The sequence below is a fragment of the Aquarana catesbeiana genome, linkage group LG03 (genome assembly GCF_042186555.1).
Source record: "Aquarana catesbeiana isolate 2022-GZ linkage group LG03, ASM4218655v1, whole genome shotgun sequence".
NCBI classification, from domain to species: Eukaryota; Metazoa; Chordata; class Amphibia; order Anura; family Ranidae; genus Aquarana; species Aquarana catesbeiana.
The window spans coordinates 714622325-714641751 of NC_133326.1; the positions used below are offsets into that span (position 1 = coordinate 714622325).

Consider the following 19427-nt stretch of genomic DNA (forward strand, 5'->3'; position numbering starts at 1 on the left):
GTGGAACAGCCCCAAATCTCATCTGTAGTGTGGATCACCCCTAAATCTCATCTGTAGTGTGGAGCAGCCCCAAATCTCATCTGTAGTGTGGATCACCCCCAAATCTCATCTGTAGTGTGGATCACCCCTAAATTTCATCTGTAGTGTGGAACACCCCCAAATCTCATCTGTAGCATGGATCATTCACAAATCTCATGAGTAGTGTGGATCACCCCCAAATCTCATGTGTAGTGTGGATCACCCCTAAATCTCATGTGTAGTGTGGATCACCACCAAATCTCATCTGTAGTGTGGATCACCCCCAAATCTCATCTGTTGTGTGGATCACCCCCAAAGATCATCTGTGGTATGAATCACCTTCAAATCTCATGTGTGGTGTGGATCACCCCTAAATGTCATCTGTATCGTAGATCACCCCCAATTGTCATCTATTGCATGGATCACCCCCAAATGTCATGTGAAGTTTGGTTCTCCTTAAAATCTCACCTGTAGCATGGATCATACCCAAATCTCATATATAGTGTGGAACAGCCCCAAATCTCATCTGTAGTGTGGATCACCCCTAAATCTCATCTGTAGTGTGGAACAGCCCCAAATCTCATCTGTAGTGTGGATCACCCCTAAATTTCATCTGTAGTGTGGAACAGCCCCAAATCTTATCTGTAGCATGGATCATTCACAGATCTCATGAGTAGTGTGAATCATCCCCAAATCTCATGTGTAGTGTGGATCACTCCAAAATCTCATCTGTAATGTGGATCACCCCCAAATCTCATCTGTAGTGTAGATCACCTCTAAATCTCATCTGTAGCATGGATCACCCTCAAATCTCAAATGTAGTGTGGATCATTCACAAATCTCATGTGTAGTGTGGATCACCCCCAAATCTTATGTGTAGTGTGGATCACCCCCAAATCTCATCTGTAGTGTGGATCACCTCAGAATCTCATGTGTAGTGTGGATCACTTTAAAATCTCAAGTGTAGTGTGGATCACCTCCTAAATCTCATTTATAGAGTGGAACAACCCCAAATCTCATCTATAGTATGAAACAACCCCAAATCTCATCTGTAGTGTGGATCACCCTCAAATCTCAACTGTAGTGTGGATCACCCCCAGATGTCATCCGTAGTGTGGATCACTCCAAAATCTCACATGTAGCATGGATCATCCACAAATCTCATGTGTAGCGTGGATCACCCCCAAATCTCATGTGTTGCGTGGATCACCCCCAAATATCATCTGTATCGTGGATCACCCCCAGATGTCATATGTAGCATGGATCACCCCTAAATCCCATCTGTAGTGTGGATCACCCCCAAATCTCATCTGTAGTGTGGATCACCCCCAGATGTCATGTGTAGCATGGATCACCCCCAAATCTTATCTGTAGTGTGGATCACCCCCAAATCTCATCTGTAGCGTGGATCACCCCCAGATGTCATGTGTAGTGTGGATCACCCCCAAATCTCATGTGTAGTGTGGATCACCTTCAAATCTCATCTGTAGCGTGGATCACCCCCAAATCTCATGTGTAGCGTGGATCACCCCCAAATATCATCTGTACCGTGGATCACCCCCAGATGTCATGTGTAGCATGGATCACCCCCAAATCTCATCTGTAGTGTGGATCACCCCCAAATTTCATCTCTAGCATGGATCACCCCCAGATGTCATGTGTAGTGTGGATCATCCATAATCCTCTTGTGTAGTGTGGATCACCCCCAAATCTCATCTGTAGTGTGGATCACCCCCAAATCTCATCTGTAGCGTGGATCACCCCCCAAATGTCATCTGTAGTGTGGATCACCCCCAAATCTCATCTGTAGTGTGGATCACCCCAAAATCTCATCCGTAGCGTGGATCACCCCTAGATGTCATCCGTAGCGTGGATCACCCCCCCAAATCTCATCTGTTGTGTGGATCACCCCACTCTATCATCAGTAAAGGTGACACCCCAAAATCACATCAGTGCAGATCATTGTAAATAGTTGACCTGTTGGGTGGGCCACAAAATCACAGCCACACTGGGGTCACCCCAATATTAGGGGCTGTCACCCCAAAATCACATGTATAGTGTTAACTCTGCAGGGGTGTTTGAGACCCTATAATGCCACCCACAGATAAACTGTACTGGACAAACAAATATAATTGAGGTGATTTAATGGACAGCTCCCCACATCTTGTAGACCCCCCCCAGGACTGATTTTCATGTCTCAGAATAGGCACACTAATTGATGGAGATATTTTATGTTTGACCCCCCCCCTTCAGAAATGACCCCCACCCTGACTGACACCCCCCATAATTGCACCCCCTTAGTGACCCCCCAATAAGCAGCGGTAGCTCAGGACTTCCCTGCTGCTCCCCCCTGCTCCTGAACCCTGACAAAGCTCCCTTCTCATCCCCCCCTATAGACAATCTGCATTCTTCCTCTCTGGCTGCTCCCCCCCCCCCCTCCTCTTCCTCCTCCTCCTCCTGCTCAACAAAATGGTTTTTCTTCTGGCAGCGAGAAGAAACAGGGGCTTGTGAGACTGCTCCGCGCTCGCTCCCATTACAGCACTATTCCTGCATGGAAATGAGCTGACAGTCATCGACACGCACACAATACGGACTATCCATTCCCAGGGAATATTCCTGCCCATCCATCCGGAGCTCATCCTGCATCCTCCTCCGTGTAAACCGAGGTGAGCTGAACCCCCTCAACCATCATCGTCTCCAACCAACACCCCCCCCCCACAACTCCAACCCCAACCCCAATCCAAACCGCCAACCTGCTCCCCTTCCTTCATCCCTGTCCACCTCATTCCCACCGTCCATTCCTGACCTACATTCCCGGTGGAGGCAGCGATTAAGCCGTCATGAGCAGATAGGACCGGGGGGAAAATCCTCCGATCGGGGGGCTGAAAGCAGGTGCACGATATGGCATTGTTTTTTTTTGTGGGGGGGCTCTGGGTTAATATCTAGGCTATTCGTGACATGGGGGGGGGGGTATACGACTTTACTCATTGCTTTAACCCCCTTGCATGCTGAGCGTGGTGATGCCAGTGCAGTCACCCCCCCCCCCCACCCCCTTGTTTCTTGATTGAATGGTGGGTAAGGGGGTGTTTTCAAGATGGAAACCCTTTGGGGTTCTACGCTGGATAGGCTTGTGGGGGGGCAGCTAGGCTTAAATGTCACCATTGAGGTCTCTTTCATGTGACGGTTGGGGGTAGTGGAGGTGGGGGGGATGCTGATGTCCACCGATTATACTCCCCCCCCCCCACACACCATCAACCCTCCCCGTACGTCTTATCACCCATATGCTTGGCGTACATCTCGAGGGGGGCCACAGGACCCCATCTTTGGAGGTCCTGCCTTGCCATTTCTCTACCTGCAGGCAAAATAAAAATACATTAAGTCCCTAGAGGGACATTTCTGCATCTGCACCAGCTGAGTGTGAGAGAAGAGGTGGGGGGGGAGACTTGGTGAAAAGAGAGGAGGAGGAGGATGGTGGGGGGAAGATACAGGATGGAGATAGAGGTGGGAGAGAGGCGATGGGGAGATAGATAGAGAAGATGGAGAGATTTGGGGAGATAGGGGGGGGGAGGGGGCGCTACTGAGGATAGGGGGAGATGGTGGTGGTGGTGGGGGGGGGGGCAGGGTTTGGACGTTAAACCAGTAATAAGGGGTCGATGGCTGAGATGGGAACGATGGAACGTGGGAAAGGAAGAAAAAAAAAAAAAAGCGACAGAGATTGGATAAGGAGACATGGAGGAACGGTGGACCAGGAGGAGGGAGGGAGGATGGGAGAGAGCGAGAGAGATGTGGGAAGGATTGGTGTGGAAGCACCAGGCGGACAGAGAAAAAAGGGGGGCCATGACACTGAGGAGGATGCCGCTACCGCAGACCTTATACAATTCATTTTAATTGAATTATATCATGCAGACTTTAGGATCTCAAATATGGCGGTCGTTTCCTATCTCCCCCCCCCCCTAGTGCTCCCGATACCCTCCATCGTGCTTGTTGGGGGGATTAACGCACAGAATATGGCCCTAACACACAATACAAATGTGACTGCTGTAGAAAACGATGAGCTGTGATACAATCTGGTTCCCCTAGCGTGTGTGTGTGATACATAGGGGTTCTGTCAATGTGATATGTCAGGTTCCATTAGTGTGATACATCAGATTCTGTTATGTGATACATCCGGTTCTGTTAATGGGATTTGTCAGGTTCCGTTAATGTGAAACATTGGGTTCAGTTTTGGGTCTGGTTTTGTTAGTGTAATACCTCGGGTTCCATTCATCTGATACATCTGGTTCCATTAGTATGATAACCTGGTTGTGTTAGTTTTTATACATAAGGTTTCCATTACTGTAAAACACTGGGATCCATTAGTGTAATACATCGGGTTCTTGTAGTGTGATACATTGGGTTCTGTTACTGTGATACATTTAGTTATAGTATTGTGATACATTGGGTTCTGTTAATTTGATACATAGGTTCCGTTAATGTGATACATGGGTTTCTTTCAGGGTGATACTTTGGGTTTCATTAGTTTATTACATTGGGTTCTGTTTGTATAATACATTGGGTTCTGTTTGTATAATACATTGGGTTCTGTTAGTTTAATACATAGATTCCGTTAATTTGATACATTGGGTTCCATTAGTGGTATACACTGGGTTCTAGTAGTAGAGTGATACATTGCGTTCCATTAGTGTGATACATCGGGTTCTAGTAGTAGTGTGATACATTGGGTTCTGGTAATGTGATAGCTTGGGTTCCTTTAGTGTGATACATTGGGTTCTGGTAGTGTGATAGCTTGGGTTCTGTTAGTATGATACATTGGGTTCCATTAGTGTGATACATCGGGTTCTGGTAGTGTGATAAATTGGGTTCTGGTAGTGTGATAACTTGGGTTCTGGTAGTGTGATACATTGGGTTCTGTTAGTTTGATTCATTGGGTTCTGTTAATGTGATACATTGGGTTCCATCAGTGTGATACATTGGGTTCCATTAGTGTGATACATTGGGTTCTGGTAGTGTGATAAATTGGGTTCTGGTAGTGTGATAAAAAGGGTTTCTGGTACAGTGATACATTGGGTTCTGTTAGTTTGACACATAGATTCTGTTAATGTGCTACATTGGGTTCCATTAGTGTAATACATTGGGTTCTGTCAGGGTGTGCATTGGGTCCCGTTAGTGTGATATATCTGGTTCCATTAACAGGATACCTCAAGTTCCTACACCTGGTTCTGTTAGTATGGTACATTGGGTTCCATTATTCAAATGCATCTGGTTCTGTTAGTATGGTACATTGGGTTCCATTAATCTGATACACCCGGTTCTGTTACTGTGAAATATTAGGTTCCATTAATGTGATACACTTGGTTCTGTTAGCATGATACATTGGGTTCCATTAATGTGATACACTTGGTTCTGTTAGCATGATACATTGGGTTCCATTAATGTGATACACCCTTTTCTGTTATGCCCCGTACACACGGTCGGACTTTGTTCGGACATTCCGACAACGAAATCCTAGGATTTTTTCCGACGGATGTTGGCTCAAACTTGTCTTGCATACACACGGTCACACAAAGTTTTTGGAAAATCCAATCGTTCTAAGCGCGATGACGTAAAACACGTACGTCCGGACTATAAACGGGGCAGTAGCCAATAGCTTTCATCTCTTTATTTATTCTGAGCATGCGTGGCACTTTGTCCGTTGGATTTGTGTACACACGATCGGAATTTCCGACAATTTTTTTCAGATTTTGTTGTCGGAAAATTTTATATCCTGCTCTCAAACTTTGTGTGTCGGAAAATCCGATGGAAAATGTGTGATGGAGCCTACACACGGTCGGAATTTCCGACAACAAGGTCCTATCACACATTTTCCATCGGAAAATCCGACCGTGTGTACAGGGCATATGTGTGATACACTTGGTTCTGTTAGTGTAATACATCGGTTCCAGTAATCTGATACACCTGGTTCTGTTAGTATGATACATCGGGTTCCATGTGATACAGGTTTATAAGGTTTCCTTCCTTGCCTCTGGTCGGTGATGGCTGTGAATACAAGTTAGTTTCCTTGGCTCATACCTGGCGGCTCCCCATCCTTCCCACAGCTCCCGCACAAGACTCTCCTGATGGTTCTTCTCCACTGCACTCCATTTTTGTTTGCTGGAGAAAGATTCTATTTATGTTGTTTGGTTGGTGGGTAAAGTTATGACCTTTTTACTGCTCATCAACTTTCATCCCTTGGAAAGTGTTTTCTTATTGCAGATATCCTCTCCTGGGTACTTGCTTTTTACACGGTGTACTAATGACACGGTTTTCCTGCAAACATCCTTTTGAGCATTCCTATATCCTGAAGAAGTAAGCGTTGCTTCACGAAACGCGTAGAGTTTTAGGATTTCAGCTGACTATCCTTCTATGCATATATGCTATTATACAATTACTATTTTTGAAAATACTTATTGTAATTTAACATAATTTTATTTATGTACGTGAATAAAAACTTGGATTTTTTTAAAGAATGTATTGATGTGTATTTGTTTAGGGCAGGTCTTCCAAAGTCCCACGGGCAGGGCAATTTTTGTATATGAGAGTTCTCACATGTTTAGGGACTGAGCTGCTCCCATATCCATGGTACCGTGGCCCTTTGCATGATGTATAAGGTTCAGTTAATGTTATACATTGGGTCCGTTAGTGTGATACATTGGGCTCTGGCAGAGTGATACATTGGGTTCTGGTAGTGTGATACTTTGGATTCTGTTAATGTGATACATTGGGTTCTGGTAGTGTGATGCACTGGGTTCTGGTAGTGTGATATTTTGGGTTTTCGTTTATGTGATACATTGGGTTCCGTTTATGTGATACATTGGGTTCTGTTTATGTGATACATTGGGTTCTGTTAGTGTGATACATTGGGTTCCATTATTCTAATACATGGGGTTCCGTGTGACGGTGTGTGTGGTCAGTACCAGTCAGCGGATTGTATCATGAACATGGTGCCAGGATTGCACCCTCTATGTTGGCCGGGCATACGCTGCCACTGCAGGGTTGACTTGTAGAAGCAGAAGCCCCGTGGATGTGCCTTAGGGCCCGAGGTACGGCTGAGTGGCCTATAGCATAATGGGAAGAATTATGGTCCATTAATAATTAATCTCCTGTGTACAGTATTAGACGTACCAGTGCAGCGTGGGAGGACGATGCACACCGCATATTCTCTGGCCTCTATAGATTAGAATACAATGGAATGATTGTCCTAGATTCCATATAATTCTGCATTATGCCATGCCTTGTATTATAGGTGGCCCAATTCCGTCTAAAGATACTCCGGGCAGTTGTAGGGGTTATAGTGGCACCCCACCCAAAACCAATATTTCTGTGTTTGGTGAATGCTGGAGAGTTCAGCCGCATGACAGTATCTGCTTTCTCTTGAGGTCTTTATTAGGGGATTTCTGTACACCTGCTGTGCCCATTACGAGGGGTTCCCACCATCCCTGTGCTAAGTTTCCGGGTCTATACACCTGCTTAGCCCATTATGAGGGGTTACCACAATCTAGGTGCTGAATTCCTGGGTTTGTACACCTGCTGTGCCCATTATGAGGGGTTTCCATCATCCCTGTGCTGAGTTCCCGGGTCTGTACACCTGTTGTGGCCATTATGGGTGGTTCCCACCATCCCTGTACTGAGTTCCCGGGTCTGTACACCTGCTGTGCCCATTTTTAAGGGTTCCCACCTCCCCTGCGCTGAGTTCCTGGGTCTATACATCTGCTGTACCCATTATGAGGGGTTCCCATCATCCCTGTGCTGAGTTCCCAAGTCTGTACACCTGCTGTGCCCATTTTTAGGGATTCCCACTATTCCTGTGCTGAGTTCTCAGGTCTGCACACCTGCTGTGCCCATTATTAGAGATTCCCACCATCCCTGTGCTGAGTTCCCGGGTCTGTACATCTGCTGTGCCCATTGTGAGAGGTTCCCACCATCCCTGTGCTGAGTTCCTGGGTTTGTACACCTGATGTGCCCATTATGAGGGTTCCCACCAACCCTGTACTGAGTTCCCGGGTCTGTACACCTGCTGTGCCCATTATGAGGGGTTCCCACCATCCCTGCACTGAGTTTAGGGTTTGTACACCTGCTGTGCCCATTATGAGGGGTTCCCACCATCCCTGTGCTGAGTTCCCGGGTCTGTACACCTGCTGTGCCCATTTTTAGGGGTTACCACTATTCCTGTGCTGAGTTCCCGGGTCTGTGCCCATTATGAGGGGTTCTCATCATCTCTCTGCTGAGATCCCAGGTCTGTACACCTGCTGTGCCCATTATTAGGGATTCCCACCATCCCTGTGCTGAGTTCCTGGGTCTGTACACCTGCTGCGCTCATTATGAGGGGGTTTCCTTATCCATAATTGCATTATCACTTTTACATGAACTAGTTCTCTAAAGGGTAAAGAAATTTAAATCCTGTTTATGATCACCCTCTGTATAACATCTACTATATGGCCAAAAGAATATGAACACCTCACCATAAAACCAACACTAAACAATCAAAAGTATATGAACCCCCCTCCCAATGATGGAGTTCTGTTGTCTCCAGTGAAGGATACTGATAATACTCCACCATACAATGACATTGTAGACAATTGTGCTCTTTCATTCTTGTGGTAGCAGATTGGTGAAGACCCTTTTCTGTTCCAGCATGATTGCCTGCCACCCACCCAGTGTACAAGGCCAGCTCCATAGAGACATGTTTGACCAGTGTGATGTGGAGGAACTGGTGTGACCTCCAAAGAACCCCTGACCTCAACCCTACTGAACATCTTTGGGATGAATTGGAACTTTTGTGGTGAGCCAGGCCTTCTCATCCTACATTAGTACCTGACCTTGCACTCTAATTCCCCCACCACAGTCACACACTATTATTATTATACATTTATTTAGCTCTGACATATACCACATGCTCTGTCCTATTTGGGGAAGGAGCTGCCGAGAGATTCCCCCACATTGAAGAAAGTGATTCTCACCTGGGTAAAGGTTTGCCACCTCATGCCTTTAAACCCGAACACATATGAATTACACAGGTTCTGAGGCTAATTTAATGCAGATAAGGCACCAAGTGAGTTTAATTACCATCTTAAACACCCACAGAACCTGTGTAATTCATATGTTTTTGGGTTTAAAGGGATGAGCTGGCAATCCTACCTGGGATGGAGCAGATCTTTAGAAGGGACAGTAAGTCAGATGTTGGTGTTTACCTCGGTTCCCTCCTCCATGGAGAGAAGAACAGTGAGCTGATAGTGGAGAGTAGGAGAACCCTCAGCAGAGGTACAAGCACCTCCAAAGATGGAACCCCTTAGCACCTTATCCATTATCTGGATTTTTCCACTCTCTGACGTTATATGGACTCTCTGTATCAACTATGGCCTTCAAATAGTAGAAGTTTATTGGAAGATCTGGCCTCCGTCTGAATATTCTAGAGACAAGTGTTATCTACAGGCAATGCCCGGGGGAGGGGAGTGAGGGGTGCCTCCATTGGTGCCAACCAAGGCATCCAGAGTCCTGAAATGTGTGTTTGGACGAAGTGTGTGAGAGCCCCTGGGAAGAGGGGGTCACGGGACAGAGGTTAGGAGGAGGGTGTGATGGACTCTTCTGTATCAACTACGGCCTTCAAATAGTAGAAGTTCATTGGAAGATACTAGACTTATACTAGACTTATTTACATTATAGCAGACAACAGACAGACAGGTGGCTGGAGGTGATGACATCAGCATCTTCTAACAGTATGTGTCCCAACAGTATGAATCAGTCACTATTTCTAATATGGCATATACTGGGATCCCAGAGTCTGTGTGTATTGGGGGGACATGGACCTGAATCCAAAATAACACCACCTCAAGGCTGCCCAGGCTCAGAGCTCACAAAGAGCACCGTCCCCCCCAAAACCCAGGGCCATAATCAGTAGGCAAGAGGCCAGCATTCAGTCCCCTCCAAAAGCCTCTGTCCCGGGTGAGTCCATCACAGAAGGTAACCTTTGGCCTCAAGCCACCATCTTGACCTTCGCCATGCACAGTGATGGGACAGTAACAGGTTGGGCCGAGAAACTCTGGGAGCCCTGGAACCTGTATGTTAGGTTGTGACCCAGCTGCTCGAGATGGCCATGTGCAAGGCAGCCTGGGTACCACCTACAAGTGATCTGTCATTATGGAGAGGAGTATGCAGTCACTGTGGAGAGGAGTGTGCAGTCACTGTGGAGAGGAGTGTGCAGTGAGTATGGAGAGGAGTGTGCAGTCAGTATGGAGGGGAGTGTGCAGTCAGTATGGAGGGGAGTGTGCAGTCAGTAGGGAGAGGAGTGTGCAGTCAGTATGGAGGGGAGTGTGCGGTCAGTATGGAGAGGAGTGTGCGGTCAGTATGATAAGGAGTGTGGAGTCAGTAGGGAGAGGAGTGTGCAGTCAGTATGCAGAAGAGTGTGATGTCAATAAGGAGAGGCATAGTCAGTTTGGAGAAGAGTGTGCGGTTAGTGGGGAGAGGAGTGTGCTGATAGTGGGGAGAGGAGTGTGTGATCAGTAATGAAAAGAGTGTCCAGTCAGAAGGGAGAGAATAATAAGAACAGTAAAGAGAGGAGTGTACAGTTTGTAGGAAAAGGAGTGTGTGGTGGTTAGTGAGGAGAGGAGTGTGCAGTCAGCAGAGAGAGGAGTGTGTATTAGTGTGTGTGTGTATTATTTGTGTAGTCAGTAAGATAAGAAGCATGCAGTCAGTAAGGAAAGCAGTATACACACAGTAAGGCAAGGAGTGTGCGGTCATTAGGGAAATTAGTGCAGTGAATAGAGAGAAGAGTGTGTAGTTAGTAGGGAGAGGAGTGGGGAGACAGTAGGGAAAAGAGTATGGTCAGTAGGGAGAGGAGTGTGCAGCCAGTAGGGAAAGGAGTGTGGTCAGTAGGGAGAGGAGAGGAGTGAGCAGCCAGTAGGGTGAGGAGCGTGGTCAATAGCAGTGGCGGCCCGTCAATACAGGGCACAGGGGCGCCGGCCCCCTAATCCATGCGCCCGGCTCCTAATCTACATGCAGGATGCCGGACGCATGGATTCCAACGGGGAGCCTGAGGCTCTAATTGGCTTCAAAAAAGGGTGGGCTCAGGACGCAGAGCATGGCGACCTGAGTCCACCTAGTTGTGTGACAATAGCAAATTAATATTCGCTATTGTCTTCCTGATTCTCCTCCCAGCCAATCAGGAAGCAGGTCCTGAGACCCGATTGGCCAGGGAGTCTTAGGACTCCCTGGCCAATCAGGTCTCAGGACACACTTCTTGTTCATCCAGAAGCAACAGCCCGGCTCTTCCACCCCCCTGCCTCCTAAGGTAAGGTTAGTTTCCCGCGGGGGGGGGGCACCTTCTCGTGAGTATGGAAAGGAATGTATTGTCGATGGTGAGAGGAGATTGTGGTCAGCTGTTACAGTGTGGTCATCTAGAAGAAGACAATGCAGTCAGCAGGGAGAGGAGAGTGCAGCCAGTATGAAGAGGTGACTCTTAAGCTGTTCCCCCTCCAGGGCTCTGTGGAGGACACAGTAGATGAAATTTGGGACCTCTTGGGATGCCCATCTGACTCTTCTGGTTGGTCTTTTCAGTTTAGAGGACATGTATTGCCTTAGTAGAACTGATTCTTTACTTTATCATCCATTGATGAACACAGGAACTCAGGCATTAGCATACAACAGGTTATACAGTATACTAATGCCTACAGGAAGTTTGGACAATGGCAAAAATAAATCAAAATTGAAGGCCAGCCCCTTTGTCCTCGGGGGTGGAACATTTTTCCCTCTGTTTTGCCGAGAAAAGGTCTAACTATATTTTTTGCTATTCGGTCTCTGACCCTCCTGTGACTGTGAGCCAAACCGGGTCTGCAGCCCATGTTCTTATTTCAGTTTCATATCCCAACACCTAGGAGAGACTGTATTTTGGGTCGCCGCCTTTCTCCTGCTGCTGATTTTAAACTACAAGGGGTTATTTCACACTACATTGATGCATTTGGAGGTGCAACCTGCTGTTATAGGCCTTGGATCTTTTAGAGTTTCCATGGCTGCTAAGACCTTTCCACTACACCCCTGCTGTTTGAGGACTTTCTTTGTGTGGACTGGAAACGTTCTGAAGGGTCTTGGACTTCACTAGAGACCGTGCTAGAGCATTTTCTCTCTTGGGAAGGGATTCACTATTAGGTGGTCTATCTCCAATGTGCATGTTTCATGTTAACATGGATACCACTAAAAGGGTCCAAGGTATATTTACCTTTGGGGACTTCACTGATAAGAAGTTGAATTCCCTGCTTAGATCCCAGTTCTATCTGGCATCTCTTGGGTTGCCCAAGATTCTAACATAGGGCAGGGGGGCAGGTTGTAGTGTGATGGGGTGGTTGTCACGTCCTACATGTTTCCCTCCTTGTTGGGCACCAAGCAAGGGTCAAATGAGAGGCTTACCCCGGGGTGGGTTCTTCTGGGCTACCATAGGCACTTTGAATAGGGTCAATGCCTTACACAGGGGTACCTTTATTGGAACAACCAACTGATCTCTAATAAACTCATCACCACTGTTACTTGTGTAATTAGGAGGGACACGCAGGGCCTTTGCCCTCTCCACCTGTCCAGCGTATCACTGCTACCTCATTTCCAGTAATAATATGGGGCCCAGCCGTGCATCGAGCGTGGACTCCATGCGTGCACTTCATGTCTTCACTTAACTCTTCTGCCCTGTACACAAGATAGGATTTTCCGACGGAAAATGTTCTATAGGAGCCTGTTGTCAGAAATTCCGACCGTGTGTAGGCTTCATCGGAAATTTTCCATCGGAATTTCCGTCACACAAAATTTGAGAGCTGGTTCTCAAATTTTCCGACAACAAAATCCGTTGTCGTAAATTCCGATCGTGTGTACACAATTCTGACGCACAAAGTTCCATGCATGCTCGGAATCAAGCAGAAGAGCCGCGCTGGCTTTTGAACTTCATTTTTCTCGGCTCATCGTACATGTTGTACGTCACCGCGTTCTTGACGTTCGGAAATTCCGACAGGATTTGTGTGACCGTGTGTATGCAAGACAAGTTTGAGCCAACATCCGTCAGAAAAAAAAAAATGGATTTTATTGTGTGTACAGGGCATAACTCTTCTGTACCTGTGTACAGGAACAGGGCCAAGGCGGTGCAGATTTGCTCCCATTACTATGGGAAATGGATTGCTGCTGAGTGCACGCTTATGACAGGCTGCTAGAGAAAACTTTGTTACCCTTGGTAACCACTTGTATCTTCACACTGTATGAACTCTTGTACCATTATCTTCATACCCTGATGTGCTTAGTGACCAAGCTGTAACTATGTGTACCGCTTACTTAACATGATGACAAAGACAGACAACAGTCCGGAATAAAGTGCAAACATTTCCCTAACTTTCCTTGTCTCTAACTCAGTCTTGTGGCTGCCCCAGCATACCCATACAGGAAAAATCACATCACTGGCTTTTGACACTATCATTTGCAACTCCTTGGATGGCCAGAAGCTGCTCCTACTACAGACCAGGAGATTTGTGGAAAGGTCAGAGGATCCCCTTTCCTCTATTTCTTCTGCCTTAGTAGTGCACACTCGCAGATCCAGTCTAACTCCCACTGAGACCATAGGTCGAGCAGCCAGAGACTTGCTAACATCTCTTCGGCATGAAGGTGCACCCCCACTTCTATAAATGGAGGACTGTTTGCACAACCGGATGGGTGCCTGGGCATCAGGCCTCCTTGGCTTTAGGATGCTTATGACACCCTTTTTACCTTACAGGCTAATTATTTGGAGACAACATCTATTTTAGTTGCTCAGCAGCAACCTTTGGTACTACATATAGCTGTGCCATTACTCCCCTGATTCCTTGTACCCTGGGACCCCCTGTTTTTGTCTTAGTAGGAACTTGTTCTTGGGAGTTATTCCCTACAAGTTCTTTATTCTCGGATAATGCTGATCCTTGGTATTCCCTTTACTCAAAGGTACCTTCTGTGTTCCAGTTTCCACTGTAATTGGGTCCTGAGCCATCAGTATCCATTAAAGGCACTTGTAATTGGCAGCACTGTACCTTATGTACACCCTAGCGTTTTTTTCTTGGCATGATTTTTTCTGGGACGCTTAGACGGCCTTGCTTGAAAGGTTACATTTTCTGAAATCCAATGGTCAAAATTTATTCAAAGGTCACAACACCTGCAATTTTCCACTGGTTCTAGCCTTACAGATGTCTAGTGTTGGTAACCATCACCAACAAGCGAGACTGAACAACTTAGATTCTTGCTGAAGCACTCTGCACCTTCTGGGTTTGTGGAATCTTTCCTAATGGTCATGGTACCCCCTTCCTATTTTGGGGGCTTGGTGGAGTACTGGGGGCTTACCCTTTTAACATTGCCTTTCCTTCTCTTGTTAGGCTTTGACCTTACTGAGTCTCCTCCTTGGTATCTGGGAGTCTGTACTTGAGGCGAGGCATGTGGGTGGTTCCTATGAATTTAATGGTTTTCCATATGCATCCTCAGTCTATTAGGGTCTGTGGGGTGGTTCTTTGCCCCAATCATAGGAGGACTTCTGTCTCAGGGCTGTCCTCGCTTCTGGGAATTAAGTCCGGTTCCACAAAGCAGTTGGTGTCTGCTTCTTTGTAGGGTCCTACTGTGAATAGGGCCCTTGACCTGGGCTCCGTTGGCTATCACTGGTGCTCTACAACCTTCACCCTCAGAAAGCTTAGGGAATTTCCCTGTGACAGGATGAGTGACCTGGTCCCTATGCTGGATGACATGTTGCAAGTTTACTGCAGGCACTCCCAGTGGGAGATAGCATGTGTCTGGTGATCATCGTGGGTTTGGATTATATAGAGTCAGGCCCTCCAACTATGTCTGATTCACAACCTCTTTGGGAAGTTTCTCAAAATATCTTCTGGTAGGCAGGCCCTGCAGGGGGGATTCCCTATCAAAGTTTAGCGATGTCCTTTGGAACAGGTCTGTTTGTCCTACGGTTTTCAAGTGTTGCTGTGGTGGTTATTTTCCCACTCTTATCTATTTTGATGGGGGTACTTCTTCCACCCCTTTATTCTCTTTGTTTTTTGCCAGTCTCCCTAAATTAAGGTGGTTTCATTGGGGTTGTCTCCAAATACCTAGGTTATTGACCATTTTTAGACTGACTGGTCCCACCTTGTGGACTTGTTGTTTAATTTATCCTCAGGGATCTGTTTTCTTCTAGTGTTCCTTTTGTTGACCATTCTTGTTGTTGGTCTGTTCTCCCAGTTCAGGTAGGTATGTTTACCTTTTAGTGGTTGCTTTGGCTTACAGCATTCTGCTGATATGTGCTCAGTGTCCTTTGACGTAGTCATTCTTTTTGGCAGAAATTCTTGTCCTGCCCTGAGCATAATCAGAATAATCTACTAAGACCTCCCCTGTCCTGTTGGGAGGTGCTTCAGCTTCAGGTTCAGTTATTGGTCCCTCTTGCTCAGATTTCGTCATTGGTCCTTCTGGTTCTTGCAGGTGGCTCCTGGCTCTGTCTTGGATCCATCAATGGCTTTTTTCTTGAAACCCATTGAGGAACACAGGCCCCACTTTTGTGTTTATTATCCTGTTTTTATTGCTTGCTCATAAAACTGACACATAAGGTTGTAGGAGTGACTATACAGAGACTGGCCTTCAACATTTATTGCCTGTGCCCAAACCTCCTGTAAGCAACATGTAGGTGGGGTGCAGTGTGGTGCGGCAGGAATAATTCACACAGTCAGGTTTAATATAAAACTTGTATTGAAGTAATGCAGTGACAGTTCACAACAACCCATCGAGATGCCTGCCCAACCGGGTACACTCTCGGTTTCCAACAATGTGCAGAGATCAGGAATCAGCCGAGTTGATAGCGTCTGTTAAGAGACCAGAATGCGGCCTGGCTCTCTCGTGCCCAAGCGGTATGAGGTCCCAAGTAGTGGCGACCCTACGTTTTTTGTTCCTCGCCAGGAACCTTTCCCTACCGCTGGTACTGTCCCTACACTAGTGACTCACAAAAAGAGCACCAAACCTGGGAGCCAGGGCTTTAAATAGGCTCTGACTGACCCAGGATGGCTGCCAGAGTCACATGGGGCTGCAACATCCTTATGGGTGCTTCCCCAGTGACCCAGGAAACCATAGAGGAATTGTGTTCCTCTTGACTTCCTCTCCAGCTGGGGTGCTGAAGCTGAGGAGCGCTACCTCCCTACAAGCAGCGTATTTTAGCAGCCTGTTTCTGAATTCCTGTGTCCCTCCATGGACTTCAAGAAAAAGATTTTGCGGTACATTCAAAAATCTTAATACTCTGTGTCCAATTATGTAAACCTGGTATTAGAAGTGAGGTGTCCAGTGTTGTAGCAGGTCTGGTAGCCATACATTGGCATTCTGAAATCCTACAGAGAGCACAGATATCATTAGTGGAAGCTAAGGAAGCAATGGTTTCTGTGGAGTAGTGTCTGGGAAGCATCCAGATTACATATAGCCCTCCATGGGACAAACAATGTAGTGCCATGTCTTAAGCTCCCCATTGAAATACAACATGCCCATTAAATATCCAGAATTGGAGGTGCTTTGATTTCATGGTTGTTGAGTGGATCAGTGGTGGGACTGGTAGCTTTCAGCTCTGGTGCTTCAGGCACAGGAAAAGGAATGTATGTTGTGAGGTTTTTGGCCATGGGTTAGAAGTAGTCTTTGAGGGGAAGATTCAGTGTTAAATTTATGGGTCAAATTACATGTACCGTTAAATACAAGTTCACCTTGGCATTTGACAAATGTACTTTAGAACTGAACACCAAGCAAGCAGCTAAATATACATTTGAAATACACTTGTGAACTGTCTTATCAGCAGAATGATTTGTAATCCTGTCCAGGAACTTTATTCAGTTCATGTGTCTCTGCTGCACCAAACAACCAGGACAGTGACACCCTTTCCTCTGTTACAGTCAAGGAGTTCTGTGGTGTCAACTTCCAGTCTCCAACCTGATGACTGGACAGTCATTCAGAGCAAAGTAACAGGTCCACCAACAGCCCACACTTTCTGTTGAAGATAAACAGCATATGTTCCCTGTGGTTCTTTGCACCCTCATTCACCAGCCGAAGCTATGAGAAATACCCAGTACTTCCATGTATAGGGGAGCAAGCGACCTTCTGCCCTTACTCCCATGATGCAGTGTTCAGTGCCTGAGCAGCCAACAACCAGACCTGGTTTTGGTTACATGGGGATGGTTGCAAAGTCTTTAGCCTTGTGTAGGCTCCAACAGACTGTTCGTTCTCAAGGGAAAGATATATATGTTCCATGTGGTTCTTTGCACCCTCATTGGCCAGTCGAAGCCATGAGAAATACCCAGTACTTCCATGTATAGGGGAGCAAGCGACCTTCTGACCTTACTCCCATGATGCAGTGTTCAGTGCCTGAGCAGCCAACAACCAGACCTGGTTTTGGTTACATGGGGATGTTTGCAAGGTCTTTAGCCTTGTGTAAGCTCCAACAGACCATTTGTTCTCCAGGCGAATATATCTATCTTCCCTGTGGTTCTTTGCAGACCTTCAAGTGTCCAACCTGTTGATTGGAAAATCCACTCAAAGAAAAATAACAAGTCCACTTATAGCCCACACTTTCTATTGAAGATTCATATGTTCCTTGTGGTTCTTTTACAGCCTCATTCACCAGCCGAAGCCATATGAAATACAGAGTACTTCCAGGTATAGGGAAGCAAGTGAGCCTTCTGCCCTTACACCCGTGGATGCACGATTCAGTGACTGAGCAGCCAACAACCAGCCCTGGCTTGGCTTACATGGGGATGGTTGCAAGATCTTTAGCCTTCTGTAAGCTCCAACAGACTGTTCATTCGCCAGCCGAAGCCATATGAAATACTCAGTACTTCCAGATATAGGGGAGCAAGTAACCCTCTGCCTTTACTCCCATGAAGCACTTTTTAGTGCCTGAGGAACCAACCACCAGCCCCAATTTTTGATTACATGGGGATGGTTTCAGTGTCTTTAGCCTTGTGTAAGCTCCAACTGACCGAAGCTGAGCCGACACATGACTTCTGGAAAGTGAACAGGACAGAAGGGTAGTGTGGTGAAGATAACTTTCTGGTAAACTTTCAGCCCCGCTTTGAAGCGTGACGTAATTAGTACTAATATGTGTACATTTTTGGAATAGACCAGATTGGGAGAGTGTGTATGGGCCTGTGAACGTGGGGATACTTTGGATAGGCCGCTCGATACCTTTTTACCTAACAGCAGAGGTCTCCAAACTTTCTAAACAAACGGCCAGTTTACTGTTCTTCAGACTTTAGGGGGTCCAGCATGTGGCCGGTGGAAGTAGAAAATGTCCTGGCATTAGTGGGGGTAAACAATGCCCCATCTTTAGTATTAGGGGGAGCAATAGTGCTCCATTGGTTTCAGTGGGAGAAATAATGCCCCATCTTTGGTGTCAGTGGGAGGAATATTGCTCCATCATTGGTATCAGTGGGAGGAATGGTGCCCCATCATTGGTGTCGGTGGAAGGAATAGTGCGCCACCCATCATTGGAGCACAGGTGTGTCAGGAGGAAGCTGTCTCTCTGGAGCTGCTCCAGGTGATCCGTGTGGGAGGGGAGTGGTGGTGAAATCTCTCCCAGCTCTCCTGGCTCCTTTCTGGGGAAGCCATGGAGGCCAGCGGGGCCTCTCCTGCTGGAAGCTCTCAGCCATCTCCTGGGCCATCAGGTAACATACCTGCCCCTGTACACATCATGGCTGGGGATCTCTCTACCCCTGGTGAAGATGAAGGTTCTGGGGCCATCCGGGAGCGAGTGGTGGCCGGGATTAAGGTCCTGAATAAGGAGAGAGACAAGCTGTACAAGCTCAGAGCAGAGCTGAAGCGCTTGAGAAGGCAGCGTGAGGGCTTGCATAGCCAGAGACGTGGGTCCATGGATCCGGAGATCCAACTGGCCAAGGTCCGGGTGGAACACCAAGAGACCATTGTGTCCATGATGGAAGGCAGAGATGGGCCATTTAAAGAAAAGTTTTGCAATGATAAAAGGTTTGCGAGGATGACAAAGATGGAGGTGGAGGAGGAGACCCCCAGTTCAGACCCCCTGCCCCCTCAGGGAGAGGTAAGCAGCCCCATGCCTTCCCAGGACTCAGGAGGCATGCTCAGGGCCATCCAGGTAATGGAATCTCCTATGCGGGGGGATCAGCTGGCGTTTAATGATGAGGACATTACTGATAATGTGCCTGACAAGGTAAAGCCTGTCAAGTCCCATAATGTGAATAAAACAATTTTTGTGCCATTCAACACTGTGACTGATACTGACAATGTGCCCAGTGAGAGTCAGGCTGCTAGTCCTATGTGTAGCAATGCTGTACCTGCTGATGCTGCAGTACAGCAAAGCTTGCATTTAAAAAATGACATTCCTGCAGAGGAACTACAAGATTCAG

At 46.9% G+C, this 19427-nt stretch overlaps 1 protein-coding gene across 2 annotated transcripts in view; it reads left to right on the forward strand.

Moving 5' to 3' along the window:
* Positions 1–2459: 2459 nt before the first annotated feature.
* The window catches only part of NLGN2 (neuroligin 2), a 285843-nt gene continuing 268875 nt past the window's right edge, over positions 2460–19427 (forward strand). For both annotated transcript variants that reach the window (XM_073623176.1, XM_073623177.1), the window contains exon 1: positions 2460–2684. The gene's annotated coding sequence lies outside the window, so the exon portion shown is untranslated. The remainder of the gene's footprint in view (positions 2685–19427) is intronic.